The sequence below is a fragment of the Onychomys torridus genome, chromosome 23, assembly GCF_903995425.1.
Source record: "Onychomys torridus chromosome 23, mOncTor1.1, whole genome shotgun sequence".
In the NCBI taxonomy this organism is placed as follows: domain Eukaryota; kingdom Metazoa; phylum Chordata; class Mammalia; order Rodentia; family Cricetidae; genus Onychomys; species Onychomys torridus.
The window spans coordinates 41,640,698-41,665,697 of record NC_050465.1 but is presented as its reverse complement, the minus strand read 5'-3'; positions in this window follow the sequence as shown (position 1 = coordinate 41,665,697).

Here is a 25,000-nt window from a genome sequence, read left to right as displayed (position 1 = left end):
CTAGAAGTCTGTATGTTGGGAAACACTTGAAATTCTCAATCTCTGTTGTCAAATGTAGACTATGTGTCAAATGAATGGGAAAGACAAACTAAGACGCTCTGGGACTCCAGAATCATGTTATTGTAGAGTGTATCCAGGGTTTTATATTGTCAATTTACACTTTAAACCTTGAAAGTTTGAAGAGCCATTAACACATGTTTGAATATATTTTCATTTCCTCTTTAGTTTGACTATTTTAGCTAAGGAATGAAATTCAGCCTAAGAAAATTAAATATTGAACACTGTCAGTTCTATCAGATTTATATTTCTGAATGAACGAAGTATACTCTGTTGAAAGGAATGGCTTTTTAAAATGTTGTCCTTAAGGGGTGGAGGAGGCAGAGTTTTGTTAATTTTCAGATGTGTGCTAGAAAGAGTCGTCCACAGCTCATCAGGAAATTAGCTTTGCTAGGAAAACATGGGACCTGTAGGAAGAGCAGTGCTCACATACTTCCCCCTTTCAGTACTAATTCCTAGTCCACCTCATACATGTATGTAGCATATTTTAGTCATTTTTCCTATTACTTTCTCTCATACGTTACTGAACGACTTCTCAGCAAATGGCCCCTTATTTTCATGTCTTTTTTGTTTGTTTGTTTGTTTGTTTTGTGACCCACTGAGTTTAATTAGGGTTCCTTGCGTGAGCTTGGGTAGACGTTGTATTCTCTGGAGCACGGCAACCTACCATTGAATACAGCCCTAAGAAAAGCAACTCAGTCTCTCCAAATGGTGCTCTACCTTGAGGACAGAGAAGCTGGACCCAAAGGCTGTCGAAGGAAGAATACAGCTGCAGAAGAGTGGGCGGGAACTTAAGTTTAGAATAAGAGATGATACAGCGCATCCAGCGACTCACAAGATGGCAAGAGTTCTGGACTTTCTTAGTGTGTGGGATGGAGATTTAATTCATTTCATTTAATTATGAAAGTATTAAATTCCCCTAAGGCAGAAAGACTTGGGAAGACTTAGACAGCAGGCATTTTGGATTATATATGTAAATAGTTGTACTTAGAATACTGGAAGAAAAAGTATCACATGGCCATTAAAGAGAATTTAGTAGTGGTAGATATAGATTGAAAGAATCTATCCTAATTATATTCATCACTGTGGCAAGTGGCAATGAGCATCTCTGGTTGGGTCTTCAATGGTGAGGTGTGTCATTTGGGATGAAAAACACATTGATAATTTCAATCCCTGGCCCTAGCAATTGGTTGCAAATATAAGCCATAACCCAACCGAGTAAATGCAACCGAATGAGAAGTCATGGGAAGGAGTTTCCCACGACTTCCCATTCTCCTAAACCCAAGTCTTATGTTGGCTTTTAGGTCAGAGTTTATTTTACTTATTAGCAGAGTAATAACAACAGCTTAGACCTAACACACACACACACACACACACACACACACACACACACACACACACACACACACAACGGAAGCCTTTGGGAAGACAGCTGCAACTAGGAAAGGCCAGAGCCATGCAGCAGCCAGTGATGGGAGACATGGAGAAGAACACCTGAAGGAAGGGAGGGAGGACAGCAGAGAAAGCCAGGGTTCAAGCCAGGAACTGTGTCGAGCTATCTGATGGTTCCCTTTAATCCTCAAAGCAAGTATCATCTCCACATTGTATATAAGGCACTTGAGTCTTAAAGATACTTAGTAAATTGCCCAAGGCAGGGACACGAGTTAGTTTTCTAATAGCCATGTCCCACTTCAAATTCCAATCTTATTTATCTCTGGAGCTTGAAAAATGAGAAAAGCATGCATCTGGGAGCTGGTGTTATTTTTCCTAATTGCATTTACTTATTTGTTTGTTTATTATGTGTGTGTACAGGCATGCAAAGGCCAGAAAACAACTGTAGATATTCTTTCCATCTGTCTTGTGAGTCCCGGTGGTGTTACTCAGCAGCCACCTTTCCATGCCGGGGGCTGGCATGTTCACAAGGATTTTACCTATGGACTCAGAAGAAAAAGAATTCCGTCCCTTGATTTCTCTTGGACTCTCTCTGCCCCCATTCCTGCATGTCCCCCACCCAGATGGCTTATTGTAGGAAACCTGAGTTTATATCTATTTACAGATGAATTGTTCATTTGGAGCCAACAGCAACAACAAAAAATGGTGGTTGCTCAATGATAAAACATGCTGCAAAACTATAAGGCAGAAAATTCAGTTACTATTCTTTATTTTTGATTCTTCAACAATTTCATACATGTATATAATATATTTGGTCATTTTTCTTCCATTTACCTTCTCTCATGCCTTAAACCCACCCACCCCTGTCCCCCGCCCACCAAATGGCTTCTTCTCAACAAATCCCCTCTTGTTTTCTTGTCTTTGTTTTGTTTAGTGACCCACTGAGGTTCCTTAGGGTTCCCTGCATGAGCATGGGTAGAGGTTGCATTTTTCTGGAGCATGGCAACTTACCATTAATGCACTCCTAAGGAAAGCAACTCAGCCTCTGGTGGAAACTATTAACTACCTGTAGTCCCTCAGGAGGTGGTGGGGCCCAGCTCCATAGACCATAGCCTTGTCCATGATGGGATATTGACAGGCATTGCTTTTTAATTTGTTTGATGCAACCTGCTCTTACCTCGAAGAGAGAAGCGTGTGAAATATTGGACTTACTAACAAGTTTGTACCATCAGTCTAAGATCAGGATCTCTCTGTGGTGGAAGAGCCACCTTAACCCTGGAGACATGGGGAGGGGTTGGGACACCAGTGCTGTGGGGATGTGATGTTGTGAGGCAGATTTACATGTTGTCTTTCTAAGTGACAAAGTCAACTTGTGCTTAGAGATGAGGTAGGGACAGTGGGCTAGAACCTACTGTCTATGGCTCTGTATGCTCCCAACCATCACACTCCTGAGCTGAAAAAAAAAAAAAGCCAAAGAAAAGTGGTTTCTAGAAATAGATGTGAAACCTAACATTGGTGTTAACTGCTGATTTTCAGTTACAGAAAACAGAGATGCCATCTTCTTCAACAAATGGGACACATGCCAGGAAAGCCTTTTATGGGCTAAAAGGGTTTCTATGTATTTGGGAGCTCATTGCTCACCTCTCCCTTTAGTTCAGCCTATAAGAGAGATTTAAAACAGAATGCACAAAAAAAGAAAAAGAATTGTCCCTCTGTCTGGTTCCAACATGCTTTAAGAATTCTTTAATCTGAGAAGTGTCTCCGTGCCCATTGTCTGGTCTGAGTTGGTGTAGCTGGACTGAATATTACACTAGTCAGTGTGGAAGAAGGCAACTGCTGAGAGCCAGCCCATGAGAGAGAGGTCTTTCTCCAGGAGCATTCTGCATGGAATGTGCAAAAGAAAGCCCTCGACAATATACTGCTCTCTGTGGAAACTGAACAGGTAGAAATCTCAAAAATCTCTAAGACACATTGCTGTGCTTTTTGCACTCAATGGACAGAAAATGCCTATAGTCGCTCTAGCTATGAGTGAGCTTTGTGGGGTATAACAGTACGATTTGAAATAGAGAGTGGCTTGGGTGTGTGTGGAAGAGCCCATGTTCAGGGTATACAGACCTGTTGCATATGAGTGGGAATTTATTATTAAGGATAGCCAGCCACACCCAATGCACAGACAGTAAATGAACAAGATGACTCTGAGGGGAAATGTGTTAGATGGGAAGCCTGTTGACCTGAGTTTGATCTCTAAGACCTATGTAGTTTGAGGAAACGACATAGAGTCCCCAAGGTTGTCCTCTGCCTTCCATATACCCTCTTCAATAAAGAAATAAATGGAGGTGATTGGGCAGAGTGGGAAGGGGAGAGGAGGGGAGGGGAGAGGAGAGGAGAGAAGGGAAGGGAGGAGAGGGGAAGAAGAAGGGGAGGGGAGGGGAGGGGAGAGGAGAGGAGAGGAGAGGAGAGGAGAGAAGAGAAGAGAAGAGAAGAGAAGAGAAGAGAAGAGAAGAGAAGAGAAGAGAAGAGAAGAGAAGAGAAGAGAAAGATTTTAAAAATACAGAGAAAAGGGGCCAGGGATTTAGCTCAGTGGTAGAGCACAAGGCCCTGGGTTCAGTCCTCAGCTCAAATAAAAAAAAAGAAAGGAAGAAAGAAAAAAGGTGTGTGTCACTACCACCCACTTGAAAAAAATATAGAGAAAAAAAATGTCTGGGGTCTGGGTTTTTGCTGGGACAATTCATACGATCCATTAAAAGAACTCTTTCCTAATCCCAATGTGTTTTTGTTGTCTTAAAATGTTCTATAGGAACTAATTTCAGATGCCCTATTTCCAGGAATTCATACATCTGGACAATTTTCCACGTGCCACAGTAACCTCACAAAAGCTCTAGGAACCATATTACAGCACCTGGGGAAAGCACAGCAACAAGACCCATGGAGAGTCTGGAAGCCAAGATTCACATGACATGCAACCCCGGCAGTAAGGTACCCAGAGAGATGCCCTCCATGGGGGAAGAGATATCAACACATTAGACACCCCCAATGGTTTTTATACCACAGTAAAAACCTAGTACCAGGCAGGCACCCACAGTTCAAGGGTGGAAAGGTGTTCTCTGGACTAGGTCTTTAAGCCTGAACCCACTTCAGCATGTAGGGGATCTTTAGCCTCAGACTCCAGGCCTATGTCACAAGTTTGAACTGTAGGTCATTTGTGTACTGGTTTCATCCCTGGTGTCATGAAGCTGCACATAGCAAGCATAAGGACTGCCAGGTTGACTCCTATGATCCCAACGACCAGGTAAATTCTCCCTCCTCCTTTTTTTTTTTTTTTTTTCTGAGACAGGGTTTCTCAGTTCCTGGCTGTCCTGGAACTCACTCTGTAAACCAGGCAGGCCTTGAACTCACAGAGATCTGCTTGCTTCTGCCTTCCAAGTGCTGGGACTAAAGGTGTGACCCACCATGCCTGGGTGGCTTAGGTTAATACTCTTGGTTGGACTCAGTGTCCAGGCTGGTGCTATGGGTTTGGAATTCTGCTTGCTCGGTGCTAAGGCAGCCTTTCTAGACTCAGGATCCAGGATAATACCTGTGAACTGAGCTTCCAAGTTTCCCTTAGTATAATCCTGAATTGAGGGTTTAGTCTCTGGAGTATCAAACTCACAGACTGACTCCAGTGGCCCCAGGTTCTAGATTGGATCCAATACCTCATTAGTCTTAATGCCCACCTCAGTAGCATGTTAGTCCTGTAGAATCAGATTCTAGACCTGTCTTTGGACCAGACTTTGCCTAGCATTTGTTGCTCTAGAATAATCTCAAGACTAGATTGGTTCCATAAACCAAGCCCCAGAGTACCCTTGCACCAGGATAGGCCCTATGCCTATGGTCACTAAGCCAGGTTAACCCCTATGGACAAAGAGTCTAAGCCCAGTAGCCCACGTATCCCAGGGCTTCAGGTCAGCATAATCTGGTACTTTTGACTTAAGCATTAGGTGAGCATCACAGACATCAGGTCTGAGTTCTGCCCAATGTCAGGCTGGCTCCACAGCCTTATTCTAAAACTATGACATCTGTAACTTCACATTACAAGGTTCAAGTCTACCTCATAGAACCCAGTCTCAACCAGCTCCCAGAGATGCAAGAGCTAAGACTATCCTGTATACCCCAGTTGTAAGCCAACCCTCATAAAGATGAGTCTCTGGCCAGTACTTATGTACTCAACTTTTAAGACAGCACTAGTCAAATTTAGACAGTTTTTTTTTTTTGATATTTTTCTTAAACAATTATTCTATTCCTTTATCTCTCTATTCTTCTTCATGGTTCCTACAATGCAAATATTTGTTTATTTAATGACACATGACTCTTATGAGCTTTCTTTGTTTCTTCTAGTTTTTTCTCATCTGATTAAACATTTTCAAGCATCCCTTCTTTAAGGCTCAGATTCTTCTGTTCAATCAATCCTGCCGCTGCTGTTCTCTATTGCATTTTCATTTCATTCACTGTGTTTTTCAGCTCCAGGTTCCCTGTTTGGCCTCCCCCCCAAAAATTACAATTTCCAATTTTCTTCTTTTGTACACTGTTACCTTCTTGATTTCATAGAACCATTGCTCTGTGTTTTCTTCAAGTTTGCTAAGTTTCCTTAAGGCCATTTTGAGTTCTTTATCAGGCAGTTCATATTTATCTTTGAAGTTAATGACAAAGAAATTATTGCATTGCTTTAACAGAGTTGACTCTTCTGGACTTTTCATGCTTCTTGCTATCTTAAAAGAATGCCAGTACATGTGAAGAAGGGATATTCAAAGAAGGAAAAAAATCATTCTAAAAATATTTTTAGTTGAAAAGAGAGTATTTCCGATTTCATGAATATAACAACACTTTGATGCGTGAGGTGAACAAAATACTTGCAAACTGAATCCTATGAACCCATGATCAAAAGACAATTCACCATGAAATGCCGTATTAGAGGGATGGAAGAGTAGTCTATGCCATGCAATATATGAATGTGATATTCTATATTAAAGAGAACTAAGGACAAAAACTATATGATTATCTTAATAAGATACCAAAAGCATTAGGAAAATTCAATATACTCTCATAAAAAATACCTTCAACATATCAGATCTGAAGGAACATATATAATAGAATAAAGTGGTCATATATGACATACTGACAGCTAATATAGCCATTGGTAAAGAGCTTTTCTTTCAATATTGTGATCAGACAAAGAGGCTCAACCTCATTGTTTTTATCCAATAAAGTATTAGAAATGCTAATCAAAGCAATTAGTCAGGATAATTTAAAATCTTCCAAACTTACTCCCCAATCCAAAGAAGTTAAATGTCTCATTTCATTGGTTTATCAGTTACTTGCTTTGTTGATGACAAAACACCATGACCGAGGCAACTTATATAAGGATTTATTGGACTTATGGTTCCAGAGGGATAAGAGTCCAGCATGATGGTGAAGCATGGCAGCAGGGAGCAGGAAACTGAAAGAATAAATGGGAGGTTGGAGAAGCATTTTGCTCTTAAAGCTGCCCCTAGTAACACTTCCTTTAGCCAGGCTGTACCTCCTAAGCCTCCCCAAACAACAGAGCCTACTGAGGACTGATTGTTCAAATACCTATGGGGGGTGGAGATCATTCAAACCCCACAGGTGGTTAGTGCACCACGTGTAGTGAGCTCTGTTTATTTCTCGGTGTTCCAACGTGCTCTAAACTGTATTTGCAGAAAATTCGTTAGACACGTGACTATCTGCTCACTTTCACAAGTCTCACCAGGGTTTTAGAAATTAGTACACCTCTACATCTCCATTAGTTTCTAGAAGTATTCCAAGGTAGGAGCTCAACAAATGAATTGTGTGTATGATAAATAAGCCAAATGAAAAGGGAGTATTGCCTGCTACAATAATACATTCTGGCCAAATCTGACTTTGTTCATCAGAAAACATCATGAAGAGAAAGCCACAAACATCTGGGAGTCCAGTCTAATGATTAGTGACTTTAAGTTTATGCTGTTTGGAGACCCACTACATAAAAGGTTACCTGTGAAGAAAACATACATTATTTTATATAACATGATAAATATGTATTATATCAGGTTTTTTATTATAAAAATTATCCAGAAATCTGAGTTTTACATCATAAAAGAACTACTATAGTTAGCCCTTATAACAGTTGATAAGAGCATATGAATAGCACAGCATTCATGTTTAAAGTTCCGCTAAGGACAAGAGAGCTAGTGAAATAATTTTAAACAAGGTGGATAAGTGTGGAAGTAGTGTTACCATGAGAAAATAAATCACTTCCTGACTTCTCTGCTTATTTGAATGGAGAAGCCATTTCTTTTCATCCCCAAAGAAGTCATACTTAGGATACATTATAGAGCCATATTGGAGAGATCTTACTGGATTCCTGATCTTAGTATAACTCATGTATTACTCTACTATGCCTCAGTTCCTAACTCTACTGCTGTGTTTATCAGACTGGAGAGCTAACTAGGGTATCATAAGAATGTCCTACTTTATATTATTTGTCTTTGATGGCTCTTAGTGACATTCCTTGCAATGTATCTTTGATAATTTACCACTTTGGTAAACAGAAGAGGCTTGAAGAACTTCTACTAAATTATTAATGTCACATTTTTCTTTCATGGGTTATATTAACTTAAGGTTACAAATCCATTATGGGGATCCTTCTGATTGTCATGATATGTATGTCTTATGTATACACCAGTATCAGAAGAGATAATCATGATCTGGGGTTTGAAGTTTTAAATGGTACAATTTTATAACAGGTCCCCACACATTTCAGTCTGATACAGAGATGTGTTTTGAATCTCTATTATTTCCTGTTGCCTCAGATACATATTCAGTTACTTTTATGATATGTTTATCCTCCTTCTCACTGTTGGTCATCTGTACAAAGCAAGGAGCTACTTCCTAAGGGATGCTTGGCTTCGCTTTTACTGAAATTTCTCTGTCGTTGAAAGCCCTCAGGTCTTGGAATTAGGATAGAGATTATGACTACATCACAGTAGCTCAATTCCCATGCCAGCCTCCCAGAACCGGAATTTATTCTACTATACAAGTAGGTTGTTCATGTAATTTAGAGATTGCCACTGTATAAGCAATTGCCTGTATCCCAGATCCTGGAGTTTTAGATTACTGGTTTGTTATTGTCCTTGATAAAGTCTCTAGACATTGTGTTCATTTTATTTTAGGAAGTTAAGTGCCACCAATTGACCTTTGCCACATTAGCATTCTGATCCACCTCTGAAGTCACTGGACCCATTGCCCAGAGCATATCCAGTAACTAGTCACAGAGAGAAACTCACCTCCTTGACAATGGCTTCCTCAAACTTGTAGTAGGTCCTTAAGTGACCTGACTAAGGCACATGAAGGGAGCAGGTATTAAAAAATAACCCCCAAATTTCTACTGTCTATATGTGTAAGTTGATTTCCCTGTGTTATTTGAAGAAATTTCTGTCATTACAACTTTCTTTAGCATGGGCTAACATTGAGCTCATATCTCAGTAAACCAGCTAATGAAACAATTACAACTATTCTCATATACTCTAGCTATCACACCTTTCATTTTTATAGTTTACAAAATGATATATGCAAAGATATATATATATATATATATATATATATATATATATATATATATATATATAAATTATATACTTGTACCCATACATGATGATAATTTTAGCCCAACCTAAAATTACACTGTTTTATCCTTAGTCTTCCCAAAGTCAGTGACACAGGAAAAATTTGTCATTATTTTGGCTTGTAAACAGTTTCTCTACTAGGTCTGATTTTTGTATTCGGCTGTTGGGCATAGTGGGATCTATGGACAGTAGATTTAAAGATGTCTGTGGTTATAGAAGTGTCTATCCACAGAATTGACACACACTTGTAAAATGCCTCTCTGGACAAAAGCTGATGGAAGATCATAGAGTAAGTCAGGCAGTCTCTGTGCAGGCAAAAGTCTCTGGCAAGGAGAGTGAGTGTGCAGGGCTACTTGGAGCCCTAGGAATCACTGTGAGTGCTGGATTCCCCAAGATATCACCATTTTAATTGTTAGTGTGCTACATTTCATTGGTTAGTGTCCTTCTTTTCATGAGAAAATGTGAGGCTGTGACTTTCAATGACATTTCACATTTCAACTCTGCTAGCTATTTGACCAAATTTTCTGCTTGATTTCCATCCACTGAGTGCCAACTTTTCAGCTATGGTAAATAAGAGAGTCTTTTGACAAAAACCAAAGTCCTTAGTTTCAGTTTGTGTCTTAAGATCATAGTGGAAGACTGAGATTAATACTCTAAAATTATGTAATAATATCCTACACACACACACACACACACACACACACACACACACTCATATGCATGCATGCACACACACAAACGAGCACATACACACATAGACACATGCACACACACACACATCTATGCATACACATGCATACACACACACACTCACATACATGCACGCACATACACAAACCTGAGCGCGCACACACACACATGAACATAGACACATGTACACACACACACATGCACAGAGACACATGCACACACACACACATGCACAGAGACACATGCACACACACACACGCACACACGCACACGTGCACATGCACACACGCGCACACACACATGCACACACATGCACACACACGTGCATACATGCACACGCACACAAACACACACGCACGGTCTATGTACTATCAGCAGTCATTCTATTCCAGTCATGAATCTTCTGGCTTTATGTGCAGTTTTACAGCCCTGGGAAGTGCTACCTCCAGGAAATTGTACAGGTGACAGTTTATAAAATATTGTTACTGCATGCCATCACTTACCAGTGGCTTCTCAACACTAATGTCCGGTTTCTTCTGACCCACTCTCCGCAGATAGTCTGTCTGGATTTCCATCTACCAGCCTCGTATTGTCTCCACATCACTGAAAATAATATCTCAGTATTTGTACTGGGAACTGTCCCTGAAAACATCTATATTAATGTTCTTAGTTAAACAATACAGTAGCCATGGCTGACAGTACTGGAAAGGTATTGAAGGCAGGCATGATATTGTCCACTTGTGATTCTAGCACGCAGGAGGCAGAGATTAGAGACCAATGTGTTCAAGGTCAGCTTGCTCTATATGGTAAGTTCCAGGCCAGCCAGGTTTATATGGCAAGACCTTGTCTCACAAAACAAAAGGCTACTAGATACAAGGGAATTGTGAATACTAAGCCAAAATTGCAGACATTACTTTCCTCTGACTCCCATTAGATGAATTTAGTCATGTGGCCACTGTAAGGGGACCTGGGGAATGTTACCTAGCTTTGTGCTTTAAATGAATCAGTGTGTGTGTGTGTGTGTGTGTGTGTGTGTGTGTGTGTGTGTGTGTGTGTTTCATGACAATGTAGGCTTTTCCCAAAGAGCAGGAAAGTGAACTGGGAAACTCAGAGGGCTCCCTCTTGGGGTAACATTGCACTGATTCATATTACGAAGAATTTATTTTCTATGTGAGCTGTGTTTCTCTTTTTTCTTATCAGTTTCTCTCATGGAAGATTTATTTTCCTGTCATTCTAGTATTACTGCTTTTAAGATAAATGTTTGATTTTTAGATAGCATTTATTGGATTGTATCTGTCTACGAGTAAGAATATACACACTGTTTGGGCATGAGCAGGAGCAGTATGCACAGCTATTCCTGATATATATCTGTGGAACAAGCCATTCTAGCTAACAAGTCTTTTATTCATTTAAGGTACAAAGCTGGGAAGCATTTCCCAGGTCCCTTTACTGTGGCCACATGACTGAATTCCAGCCAATGGGAGTCAGAGGAAAGTGATATGTGCAATTTTGGCTTAGTATTCACAATTCCCTTGTGTTTGTTCCCCTCTTGGCTGGCTAGAAGGCGAGCATCATCCAGAAAGCTAAAAGGCAGAGTCACAATATGGAGAGAGGAAGCACAAACAGTGAGGCAGGCAGTCTTGTGAGTTTCTCTCTGGATTTGGATCAATCGCATGGATCCTGTAATACCTTCAAGGTATTAATGCTAGATTCCTGGGTACTCCCAGCTTTGACTTTGGTGACTCCAAATATTACCCTTTTGAGTGTGTTTCTGTATCTTACAAAGCCACTTCTAATAATGCACATAGATTTTAAAACACTGATCACTTATATTTCATTTGCTTTCTTGCTTCAATTTTTTGAACTGTGTACATTGTTTGTCTCCTGGATTCTCAAGTTCTGGTTCCAAAACTGGCTCTAATATCTAACTGTTTCCTTTATGGCTCTAACATGTAACTGTAAATATAATCAGACAACTTTTAAAACATAGTACAAGTCTCCCCAACACAAGAGAATGTTCTGCTAGCATTAAAGGACACATTCAAGAAAAGTCTCATTTTTTGTCCCTGCATGGTGTGGCTAAGGTGGTATAAGCCATGATTTTTGAGGTCAGTTCTCTTCCTGAATATATTTTCTATAAAAACCTTTTAAAATGTTCCATTTAATAAAGGCCTGTGTGAAGGCTTCTGCATGAGATACATGATTTGGATAAAAAGATAGAATTATCATTATTTTTCACATGTTTATGTACTTCAGGCCCTATAAATAAAGCTGAGTGACTTTGAAATCTTGCCAGTTTTAATACTGAGTTGATTAAAGTGGGAGATATTTTTCTCACTTTTATCTTTTTTTTCACATTGGAATGATTGGCTATTAAATCGAGATGTGTTTAAAATTGTTTCTGAGGATCCCCAGGAATAGATAGGGTTAGGGTTTGTCTTTCTTCCTCTGATTTAAGATGGTATATCACATGAAAAACACCTGCCTAATCCTCCAAAAAGAAGGGAGAACATCTCTACAAAATAAACACATTGAACAGTTCCTGGGGAAACACTGTGCAAGAGGACTATTTTCCAATTCATATTTTCCTTGTAGAGGATGAATATTATTGAAAGCCTGATACCCCGTTTTCTGCACTGTCCGGGCCTTTCTGATGATGACAGCTATACCTGCTGGGGGATTGATGAAGACATGCACAGTTGTGAACTGATCATCTCCTACTATTTAAAACATGGTTTTTATGTTTCAGTTCAGGGAAAATTCAAGCCAACAGCCTTGACTACAAAGCATATGTATTTTATAATACCCATGTATTTTCTAAATAGAAGGTTCTCACAGGTTTAGCAATAAAATGCATCCTTCATCTTTCTTTATAGCCTTCACTTGTTGGAGAGGGTGAAGTAGGCTTGAGACACATTGAATCTTGCTGCTAGAAGAATATCATTTAAATAAAAAAGACACAATGGCAACCTTATAGCATAGAAAGCTCTTGACAGTCCATTTAATTAAATGCTTGAGATCCTCTTTGTTTATTCAACACTGTTTTGAGATTTTACATATGCCAATCAGGAACTTTTAAATTCTAGGTTCCATGCATTACTTTTGTGTACATTTAACACACTAAATTAATACATAAGCTGGCAGTTTAAAACTGTACACAGTGAGGTTAGAGACATGTTTTCTTGAAATTACTGAAACCCATAAGTTCTTAGCACTGTGAAAAATCACAAAATAGGTCCCCTGACTGTTTTAGGGTGGAGGAGAAATGTGGGAAAAAGTACAGTTTCAGTGAACATTTAACTTTGTCTCTTGGCATTCTTAGCTTTAAAATTTCCACATTAAACACTTGAAATAGGATTCTGTTTGAAAACATATTTATGTATTTTGTGGTGAGTTGATAAGGTTATATGAGTAGTTCAGATACAATGTTCAATTTAAGTATTTTATTCAATCTAAGAACATTGTATAATATATAACATACACACTGGCCTGAGGACATGTAATAAATCATCATGTGTTATCTTTCATTTTACTGAGAATTTATGGTACAAATTTTGTCTCAAAAGTTGGAGAGTTATGAGAAAAACCATATATATATATATATTTATAAGTGAGATCCATTTGGAAGGACAACAGCATCCTATTTGGTTTTGTTGAAATGGTCTTTAACTTTGAAGCAGTCTTTGTTGAATAAAATCTCTCTGCTGTTTATTTGCACTTACTTATTCACAGAAAAGGCCAGCATTTACTGCTGCAGTTTAGATATGCAATTGATATGAAGAACTCAGTTTTAAAAATGGAAGGCACAGTAGAATGTATACTGTCCTTGTTAGCTTCAGGTGTCAATTTTGCACCCGTGGGAGAGGAGCCCACAGTGGAAGAAAGTCCTTCATTTGATTGGCCTGGGAGCATGTCCACAGGGGGCATTTTCTTAATTGCTAATTGATGGAGGAGGATCCAGTCCAGGGTGGGCTTTGCTATCTATAGTCACATGGTTCTGAGTTGTATAAGGTGGTTGAGTAAGCCAAGAGGAAACAAGCCAGTGACCAGCATTCCTCTGTGCTCTCTGCTCCTGTCCTTGTCTTGGTGTCCTTCAAAATATACTCACTATGTGTGACATGTAAGCCAAATTAACCCTTTCCTCTCCAAATGGGTTTTCATAAATATTTTGCCACAGAAACAGAAGAAGCAAGTTAGGATATATATAAATGAAAAATTGGGGTGGGGTGAGGTGGGGTCCTGGAGACTGAAGGATTAAAGGGGAATGGGGGTAGGGAAGGGATAGTGGATGAGTTAATGAAAACTGAGAATGTATAAAAAGCCATGTCTTTCCCTCTCGGCTTATGACCTATCATCATGCTGCTAAATGAGCACAGTTTTAAAATGACCCCCAATTACACACTATTATACCCATAGATCAGTGCATCACTCAACCTTCAGCAGAAAAGCTTCTTCTTGTAGTAGACAATAATAACTCAGAGACCCACAGTTGGGTGATGTGTCAAGAGTGAGAAGCTTCTGAGCACTCAGACCTAAATGTGATGTCTTTAGCAAATCCTTCCCCTCAATGCTCAGTGATCTACGTGGAAGAGGATGAAGAAAGATAGTAAGCCCAGAGGTGGTGAATGATTCATGGAAACAGCTTTTTCCTGATGCAAAAAGGCGAATAATCATATGAACTCACAGGGGCTGCAACAGTATGCACAAGGCCTCTGTTTTGTGTCAGACAGAATTGTAGCATAGAGAAGGGACATGAGCACAAAAGTCCCGACCCTAACCAAGAATTTATTTGCAATTGAAAGCTGCTGGGAAGGAAAAATTAATTCTTTTTTCAATGGAGTAACACTGGGTATATCAACCACATCAGGAGAGGCCTTGTATCTCAAATTAATTGGTCAACACAAATGTGTGTGTGTGTGTGTGTGTGTGTGTGTGTGTGTGTGTGTGTGTGTTGTTGTTGTTGTTGTTGTTAAATTTTATTTTTTAAGAGAGAGAAAGAATATAAAGTTGCATGGGTAGGGAAGGAAGGGATCTAGGAGAAGTTGGGGAAGGAAAGAGAATATGATCAAAGTACACTGCGTGAAGAATTTTTTTTTTTTTTGAGACAGGGTTTCTCTATGTAGTTTTGGTGCCTGCCCTGGAACTCACTGTGTAGACCAGGCTGGCCTCGAACTCACAGAGATCACCTGCCTCTGCCTCCTGAGTGCTGGGATTAGAGGCATGTGCTGCCATCACTGCCTGGCATGAAGAATTTCAGAAAGGAAAAGAAAAATACTTATGGAAACCTACTAGTTTGTAAACTAATCTCAAAATGTAACACTAAAAATTGAGAGTTTTAACAGCATTAACCTGCAAGAGTGGAAAATGTTACTCCCAGAACTCATGGATTATAAAATGAAAGTTGTAGTATAAGGTATTGGGTACCTCGCTATGAGTTATTGTGAGATTAGAGAGGCTATGGAGGTCTCCAAAACAACATAGGACATGCCCATTTCCAGCATAACTACCTGGCAAGACCAAAACCTGGGTTCAGGACATTGAAAAATCAATCTCAAATCTACTAGGAAACTTCCTCCCTGCACTCAATTTTTATAGTGCTAGAAGGTTCCATACAGGAAGCTGAGGGAGAAACATGATCAGTGGTTGTACCCAGTGTTGGACCCTGTATGGTATAATACCAACCTGCTAAGGAAGGTATGCCCACTGCTACTATAGTGGCACCATTGTGATGGGAAACTAACCATCCTCTGGCTAGATTTGAGGCCTACTGAGCAGGAGGAAACCTTGTGCCTGGTACTGCAATCCTGGTCAAAGCCCATGGCTGTGGAAGTCAATGGTCATAGAGTAGAACCGAATTGTTGTTTTGCTAAATGCTCATATGTCAAGGTGCATTCTAAATATTGATATTTATGCCCATAGACCTGGGTTACTCAGAACTATGGCCCAAGAAACTTCTTTTTACCGAGGTCAGGAGTCATTGGACAGATGTACAAGCAGTCAGAATGCTGAAAGTCAGAGATTGAGTGCTCATTCCTAAATGTGACCTTTATATCTACCTTCTACCCTCCAGGCTAAGAAAACTTGAAGAAGAGGTGAAATTCTGTGGGATGTCTTCTGTATGCTGTGAATATATGTTATTCCCATTGGTTAATCAATAAGCTACTTTGGCCTATGGCAAGGCAGCTTAGAGGCAGATGGGAAATCCAAGGAGAGAGACAGGAAAGAGAAGGCAGAGTCTGGAGAGATGCCTAGCCCACTGCCCAGGGAGCAACATGCCAGCAGACTGGTAATGCCACAGCCATGTGGCAAAACATAGATCCAAAGAAATGGGTTAATTTAAGATGATAGAGCTAGCTATCAAGAAACTTAAGCCACTTGCCATACAGTTTGTAATTAATATAAGCCACTGAGTGATTTATAAGCAGCTGCAGGACGGTGGGGCTGGGTAGGACTGGAGAAACTTCCAGCTACAGTGAAATAATGTAATAACTGAAGACATGGAAGAGGGCTGTGAAATTCTGTCCCCAGGACCTGATGCAGCCATTGCACTGATGAACTCACAGCAGCTATGGTTACCTGCACAAGGCCCACACAAGATCAAACCACCCAAAATTCTAGCAGGACAGATGATCTCCAGGCCCCACCTCTGACTGTGTGTTGTTGTTTTTTGTCACTTGTGGGGGAAAAAATGAAATTTGTAGGAGAATATGTTGCAAGGATGGGGGTTAGACATGTATACAATGTATGGAAATCTCAAGAATGAAGAAACTGAAAAGAAGAGAAATTTGGACTTCGTTCTTAAAGTAATGACAATAAAAAATTGCCTACTACTGCAGAAGCTTCCTGAAGTGTATATGTACACACACATGAAAGGAGTTTAAGCTGAGCGACCCTATAACCACCACAGGCTAATGAACAAAACGTGCCAGGGATAGGTTACTTCTGTTGCAGTTGTTAGCCAGTAAGGTTCCACAGATCTCTAAACACTACAGTATATTGTCCATGCCCTTTGGCAGCCCTGCAGATTTTGACAATAAGATCCTATTGCTGAAGATACCACACACTAGAGTTGTAGAACACAGAGAAATCAAACTGGCTCTTACCTGGATATTTCATTGCTACTGACTAGTTTTCATAGTGCTGGAAGGTGCTACACATGCTGTCAGGGGAGAAAAGAAATCATCACACTTGTGAACCTTGAGGGCTGCAGTAATAACCACTCAGGTAATACATGTCCACATGTAATTAACACAGAGACCTACAAATGGTCGAGGTTCAGAGAATGAAGAAAGGCATTGGAATGTTTAGACATGAATGTGACATCTCTATCAATCTTCTCCTCCCAAGGCTTAGGGATTACTGAGAAAGAAGGGGTGGAGAGACTGTGAGAGCTAGAGGTGGTGGATGACCACAGGGAAACAGCGCTTTCTGGACATAATAGGACAGTTGGTTGCACATCTCTTTCTCCTATAATCCATCCATCCATCCATCCATTATCTATCTATCTATCTATCTATCTATCTATCTATCTATCTATCTATCTACCTATCTATCTATCTATCTATCTATCTATCTATCTATCTATCTATCTATCTATCATCACTACAGTCCTACCCCCCCAGAGTCAGAAATCTGCTTGCTTGCTTCCTCAAATCTTGTTCCTTTTTTCTCCTGTCTCCTCAGACATTTCAAGTCTCTTATTTGTGAGCCTCTGCTTTACAATTCCAACTCCCCTGGGACCAGGAAACTTAAGTATTTAGGTAACAAAAGATTGGGTATCTTTCCAGGATGGAGGATAAGTGGAAACTTTTTTTCTGTGCTTTTAGTTACATATAATAAAGATGAAAAGGCCACACATTATTATTGTACCATTACATTAGAAGACAGCAAATTGCAGGTATATTACCAGTGTTTAAATCAGACAAGAAATAAAACTACAGCAACCATTTTTAAATAATCATTGGTCAGTCTTTTTTTTAATAGAATTTGGTTTCATTGCAGCGTTATGCTTAATTTACCATTATTTTATGAACTTGGCAGAGTTTTGCAAAACTGTACCACTTAAACATTTTGCTAAGTGAAATGTAGAAAGACTAAATCTGTATTGAATCAAGCAGAGCACAAAACGCACTCCAAAGACTTTCAGGAATGAATGGAAATGAAGGGAAAGGCATGTTGTCTTTCATGATGAAATCAGGAGGCTGTAAAACCCATTCTCTTCTGTGTTCTTGCTCAAATTTAAAGCACAAGGAGCAATATCTAGAAGTCACAGCACAAAGTATAATATTGGTATAGTATCTTCAAGAAGTGAGATTGTGAAGCATTTTAATGTATCTGATTTTCTACCTGCCACCACCAAATGAGAGGAGAGCAACTAAAGTCATCGTCCTTTGCTTTCTGAAAACCAAGTCCACATAGAGTACCAAACAGGTATGCTGGTGGCTCTGCAGTCCTGTGGTGTTTGAATTAGCCACAGAAAGAGTTACCATTCATTCTGGAGTGAAGTTGGAATTTTTAAAACAAGTTCACTGGAGCATCTATTATAAGAAAAGGGTGTTAGAGATAGTGAACACCACCCTCTATATATGTTTTAAAAATCAAAACTATGTCAGAAACTTATTTCCAGTCTGAGATATCTCTAGAGTAATGTTTTAGTTATTCAATTCCTAACACATGATACATGTACAGAAGTACATGTGTATCCGCTAACAGCTTTCAAGCAGCTCCTGCATCGATAGTATTTGCAAAAATCCAGGGCCATGAGACCCGTGCAGTGACCCTAACACAGACACCTGCCTGCCCCTACAGGGATGGAGTTTACCTGGCATTTGATCTTGCTGTGGGCTAGCAACTCATCCCCTCTTTTGTTTCTTCTCTTGCGTGTCTGCCTAGTTTGTACTGATATTTGTTTTGGTTGCTTTGATGTGACTAATGGATTTAAAGTCACTTTATTTTTGGTATAGTCCAAGTTTATTGCTGTTTCACTTGAATTGGAATGAAATCTTCAAATATATTTGATAAAAAATTGAGACACTTCTGTGTGGTGTTTGACTAATGTTCACCTTAACCAAAGATTTTTTTTCTATTTGTCTAAGGTTAGGGGAAATTTTGTAAAACATTGTAGAAAATGTAGACAAAGAGATTATTATTTATAATTAAGATTATTTATACTCTTAATACATAATTATATATAATTTATGATTTGTAATTAAGGTTATATAAAGCAACTTGAAAATAATACAATTAATGGGTGAAAGTATTTAGTATTCAAGACTCAAGTCCAAATATAGAATATTCAATACTCAGTTAAATTATAGCTTGATGAGGGAATTTTTAATTTTCACCCTTGTAAGTTTTAAAAGTTAGATAGAAAAACAATGAACCCAGATTTTGTTTTATTTTGTTTCTCCACTAATTTTTTTTTATTGGAATTTCATTGACATTTTCCTGTTTCTATTAAAAGATTGGATCCAGATTACCTTTCCTCCTGACTCAAACTCCAAAATTCCTTTTAAGTCTTAAAAACGGGGAGCCAAAGTCCATTTTCCTTCAGAGTATCTTGTGGTCTCATGGGCACCTTGTAAAGAACACTGAGGCAGTGGGATTTTAGGGGTGAGTGATGGTCAATCATGGAAGTGAGGTTCTTGGAGACTGGCTCTCTCAAAATGCCTCATCATCTCTCTGGTGTACACCACAGAGAACACACCATAATGGTGATGGAAACATAAAGATGGTCACTTGCTTAGCAAATATCATGGTACTATTACAAAATAAGTAAAATGGTCATTTCTGTAATGGAAAAGGATAGAGAGCTTAGAACTAAACTCATTCATCAGCACCAAAGTGACTTTTATTAAAGGTGTTAAGAAAACATATCTGAAAAAGGCCAGTCTCTTCAATAACTAATAATGGGAAAATTACAGAGACATATAAAGAAGGGTTAAACTAGAACCCTATCTCTTGCCATGTACAAAACCCAACTCAGAATAGGTGGAGGACTTGAATGAATGGCGGACATAGAGGAGATATCCACAACACCGACAGGATGGAGGATTTGCTGGATCTCCCAGAGTTCAGGAATATAGTAAATGTTGACAGTGAGAGTATACTGAACAAAGGTGCTTCAGTGCAGTAAAATGTTAAGCAAATGAGAAACAACCTACAGAATGGAGGAAAGTGTTTACAACCTACTTTTCTGACAGGGGTCTAGTATCCAGGGCATAGAAAGAATTTAACACAAATCCACAAATAATCCAACTGGGAACTGAACATGGACCTAATTCAACATTTCCTAAATAAAGATGTGTGAATGGTTGGCAACTGATGAAAATGTCCAGCACCACTAATCATCAGGGCAAAGATAATCAAAACCAAGATGAGCTGTCAGCCCATTCTGGTTAGAAGAGCTGTTGTTAAAAACACAAGTCCTGGAGAAGACACAGAGAAGGGAGAAACCATACCTAGCATTGATGGTGATATAATTCAACATATCTGTTATGGAAACAGTACTAAGGTTCTGAAAGACTTAAAAATAGAGCCATCATATAATCCGCAAAGCCCACTTCTGGATGCATAGCCAGAGGACATGGAATCAGTATGTCCAAGAAACATCTGTGCTCATGTTTTTACAGCACTTTCACTATGGCTAAGAAATAGAATCTGTGACGGACAGGCAGGCACTAGATCTGCTATATACACAGAAGTGAATATTATTCCACCTTCAGAAAGGTAAAATGTAGTCATTTGAGACAACGTAAGTAATCACTATGGTAGAGGTCATTACACGATGTGAAGTAACTGAGGCCCACAAACGACAGATACTGGGTGACATCACTCAGATGTCAGATTTAAAAATGTTAATGTTGTAGAAGTTGAGAGTACAATAATATTTTCCAGATGCTGGGAATACTAGCAGGGAGATGGGACAGAAAATGCTGGTGGATTCAATAGTGTACAAAGCACTTCAAAAAAGCCAGAGAAGTAGATTTTGAATATTTTTCACCATTGTGAAATGATACCTGAGATAAAGTTTAATCCTGATGTATAACTTTGATAGAATTTTGTGTTTCCTTTAACTTAAGAGTCTCTAGATCTGTGGTTCTCAATCTGTGGGTCGCAAGTCATTTGGTGGTCAAATATCAGATGTCCTGCATATCAAATATTTACATTACAGTTCATAACAGTAGCAAATTATGGCTATGAAGTAGCAATGAAATAATTTTATGGTTGGAGGTCACCACCACATGAGGAACTGCATTGAAGTGTCGCAGCATTAGGAAGGTTGAGAACCACTGGGTTGGATCATTATGATCAATAAAAAGTAAATAGGAAGGATAAAGCTCAGTGGTGCAGCACGGACCTACCTCAGGTGAGGCCTCTGGTTCAATCCTTAATCCTAAAAACAAGGAAATGATGTAAAACCTTGGTTTTTTAGAGTAACTGCTCTGCTTATGAAACATGCATAATCATTTGTGTTCTAGATTTTTATTTTATTACTCATCCCCAATCCTCTGGCTAGTCAACAAGGACTACTCTCTGATATTTGCCAACTTTTGGTCATACAAAAAGCATAGCTTTGCACACAATGCTTTTTGTCTCATTATTATGAAGGTATGTTTGTCAGAGGTAGGATAAAACATATTTTATTTAATGGTTGTGTTGGCTTGATTTACAACTTTTAAATATTTAGACATATGGCGTATGGGCCTCTATTTGTATTCTTGTCTTGGGAGGGTCTACACGTAACTTTATGAGGTTGGAATTGCCATGCTCATCATCTGGAGAAGGGCCCTAAAGCTCACTGGAATTACATAGATTGCTTATGACAATCGAGTGGGTGAGTCAAAGAGCGAGCTTCTTATCCCACTCTTCTCACCTCCAAAGTGTCACAAGACCACAGCATGAGTTAGTAAGGACTTCGGTCCTGCTGTGAGGGGAAGAGACTGAGATTGTGCTACTCCAATCTGTTGCCCTCAAAAAAACAGCAACAACCCATAAAGCCATAAAGATAGGGGGAGAGAGGAAAGCAGAGGGAGAGAGAGGCAGAGAGAGGGGAGGAGCAGGAAGGACCAGAGGCTGATGCTGAAATAGCTTTCTAATAGCAAAGCCTGGGATACTCTCAAGTATTTTTTGTGTGAGAACCAAAATGTATTCTTCTAGTTTAAATAAAGAACAAAACCCGCCCAAGTCAGGGTGGAGAGTAACATTCTTTTGTAGAGTGACTCACTGCAAAGTAGCAATGAATCCCCACAGACAGTAGAAAGAAAATGTGTGCCTTTCATGCTAATGGAGGAATTTGTGTATTCCTTAGTGAATGGCTTTCCTAGAGATTAAGATTATCCACAAGTTTAGGTAGTTTTCTTTCTGCATATAAAAATCTATTAGATTGAGCAACATTGTTCTAATGGTACATTTTGAAGCCTCTTTATGGAGTCATGCACACTGGGTAATATGATCAAAAGGTATACAAATTCGCTGCCCATTTGTTTATTTTTTTATTTTAAACTGTGTATATGTATGCAATTTGTGTTTGTGATGGTGAGTGTATCTGTGCATGTATACATGGAGGTGAGATGTCAGCATTTGATATCTACACCATCACTTCCCACTTGACCCTGGAGCTCACTGATTGGACTAGGATGACTGGCCAGCAATCTCCAGGGATTTTTCTTCCCCTGTCTCCCAGGCTAGGGATTACAGAACCCAGTTTTTATGACACTAATGGGATCTTGATACTCATGCTGTAAGTACTACCTACAAAACCATCTTCCTTACTCTAATAGACTAATTAACACTTTTTATTTTATCTTATGTGCATAGGTGATTGCCTGTATGTGAGTTTGCACCATGTGCAGGATTTGTGAACCTAGAGGCCACAAATCCACCTGTAACTAGAATTACAAACAGTTGTGAGCTGCCATGTGGATTCTGGAAAGCAATTCTAGGTCCTCTGGAATAGCAGTCACTGCTCTGACCCATTGAGCCCCTCTCCAGCCCTGAACTAGCTATTGGTACCCAAAAGACACATCACTCTTGGATCTGCTCTTACGGATTTATTCTGCTGAATCCCTTGAGCAGATCATCTTCAAAAGGTCTAACCATACAAAGCAAGTGTAATTATTAAATAAGACAGCTACTGGAACATTTGAACATACACATTGTTTAAATAATGTAGACAGGGGTTGGAGATGCTCAGGGGGTAATAGCTCTTGCTGACCTCACAGAGGACTTGGCTTCAGTAACCAGCAACCACACCAGACAGCTCACAACTACCTGTAACCACAGTTTCAGAATACCTAACACCTTCTTCTGGCTTCCTCAGGTACCTTCATGTCCACAGTACACACACACACACACACACACACACACACACACACACACACACATGCACACGCACACACAAATGGCATACACACATATACATAAAAGAAAGAATTCTTTAAAAAATTGTGCAGATATTATATATCCATTTAATTTAAAAAAATACCATAAATATTGCCAAGGAAGCAATGTACTCTTAACTATCATTTATATGGTTTATGTAGTTGAAGGTATTTTTCTGGTTAAATGCCTATTTGTGGTTAAAATAAAAATCATTACCATTAGTGATCCACTACATAAGGATTCTCAGTTCATATTTATCCTCACAAAAAGAGAAACCACTGTGCAATGATAACTAGTGTGCTGAACGAGACAGCATTTCAGTATCAGCATGTTGTAATATTTATGTTCTAAACCCAAACCTGTAACATCTGAAATATCCCCAGGAGACAAACCCTGGGCCACCACCATCATCTGCCTGAAGGTACTGGGAGTTCATACGTCCATTTAATATGAAGTTGTAGATGTAGTTCTAAGTCTTTATTGCCTTCTGGCTTTGAGTTCTCTGAAGCTGAAATGGTATTAAAATTATTTTAAGGGATTGCATAAATCCTTAGCACAGGCAGAACAAATACCCCAGAGATGATAATAAAAAGCATAGTAACATCGAGTGTAAATTGTTTGCTGTCAATGGGAAACTAAACAGTGTATAATACTCTACTGATGATACCACAGATTGTGTTCCCCAACCTGAACGAAACATGGCAGGAGATCAGCCCAAATGACAGCCAGTCACTGTGTGCGTCTTAGGAGTTTCCAAGCTCTGCTTTCTGTCCCGTTGATGCTTACACATGTGGTGAAGAGTTTGCTGTGCTTTCTCTGACTGAGCAGAGGTTGTGAAATCAGGGAGGGAGGCTGATAATATTTTTAGCACTTTCTGTATTTCATAAATGCACCACTTGAGGCTTACACCTTCCAGCAAGAGAGAGAGAGAGTAAAATAGATGTGAACTATATACCCTTGGGCACCCTGACATAGGTTCAAGGAAGAGAAGCAAATATGTCAGATTTTATTTGCAGTTAAGGTTCAATACTATTATTTCCATGGTGTTTAACCTTTAAAATAGGCTGTTTTCCTCAAAGCCAGTATGATGGCTCTTCAGTGGAATGCTACACAATTCTTATAGGAAGGAAGAGCTAGGCAGAGAGTTTAGAAAAGTTAGCCTACATTTTTTTCTCTCTGTGACTACTAGGAGAATGATGCCACCTCTGCTTCCCTAACTGGTAGAGACAGTGTGTGGACATGTCTGTGGAATAACATCACTCAGAGTAACTCTGTGCACTTCGAACTTAGTCCTTTCCTGTCTACATTCACTCATACTACACAAATTCATTAGGAACAAATCCTACATACCCAGTGAACGGCTACCTAGCTTTATAAGTGTTCCACATTTACACCTTTTAACAGATGTGAGCAACTTTCTTTGGCTACTTTATTAGTCTTACTCTTTCTATATGGTACAGGGTAAAAGCCACTATTTAGACACTGTGTAGGACTGCACTACCTACCGACATCCTTTAAAGGGTCATGTTGTAAGTGCTCTGGTAAACAAAGTTGCCCCTTAGCTTCTAAAGAACCAAACAATAAAGTTAATGTATCACCAAACTTTATGAAGCTCTCATGCTAAGAAATACAATCTTGATTTATGTGAGATTTCCGATTATTTGGATTCTGAATATACTATCATTTATCATTATCCTAAACACTAATCCATACAAAGAAGTGGATTCATCATATAACATTCACTCTTCTTTTCTTTTTTCTTTTTCTTTTTTTGGTTTTTAGAGACAGGTTTTCTCTGTGTAGCTTGGGCTGTCCTGGAT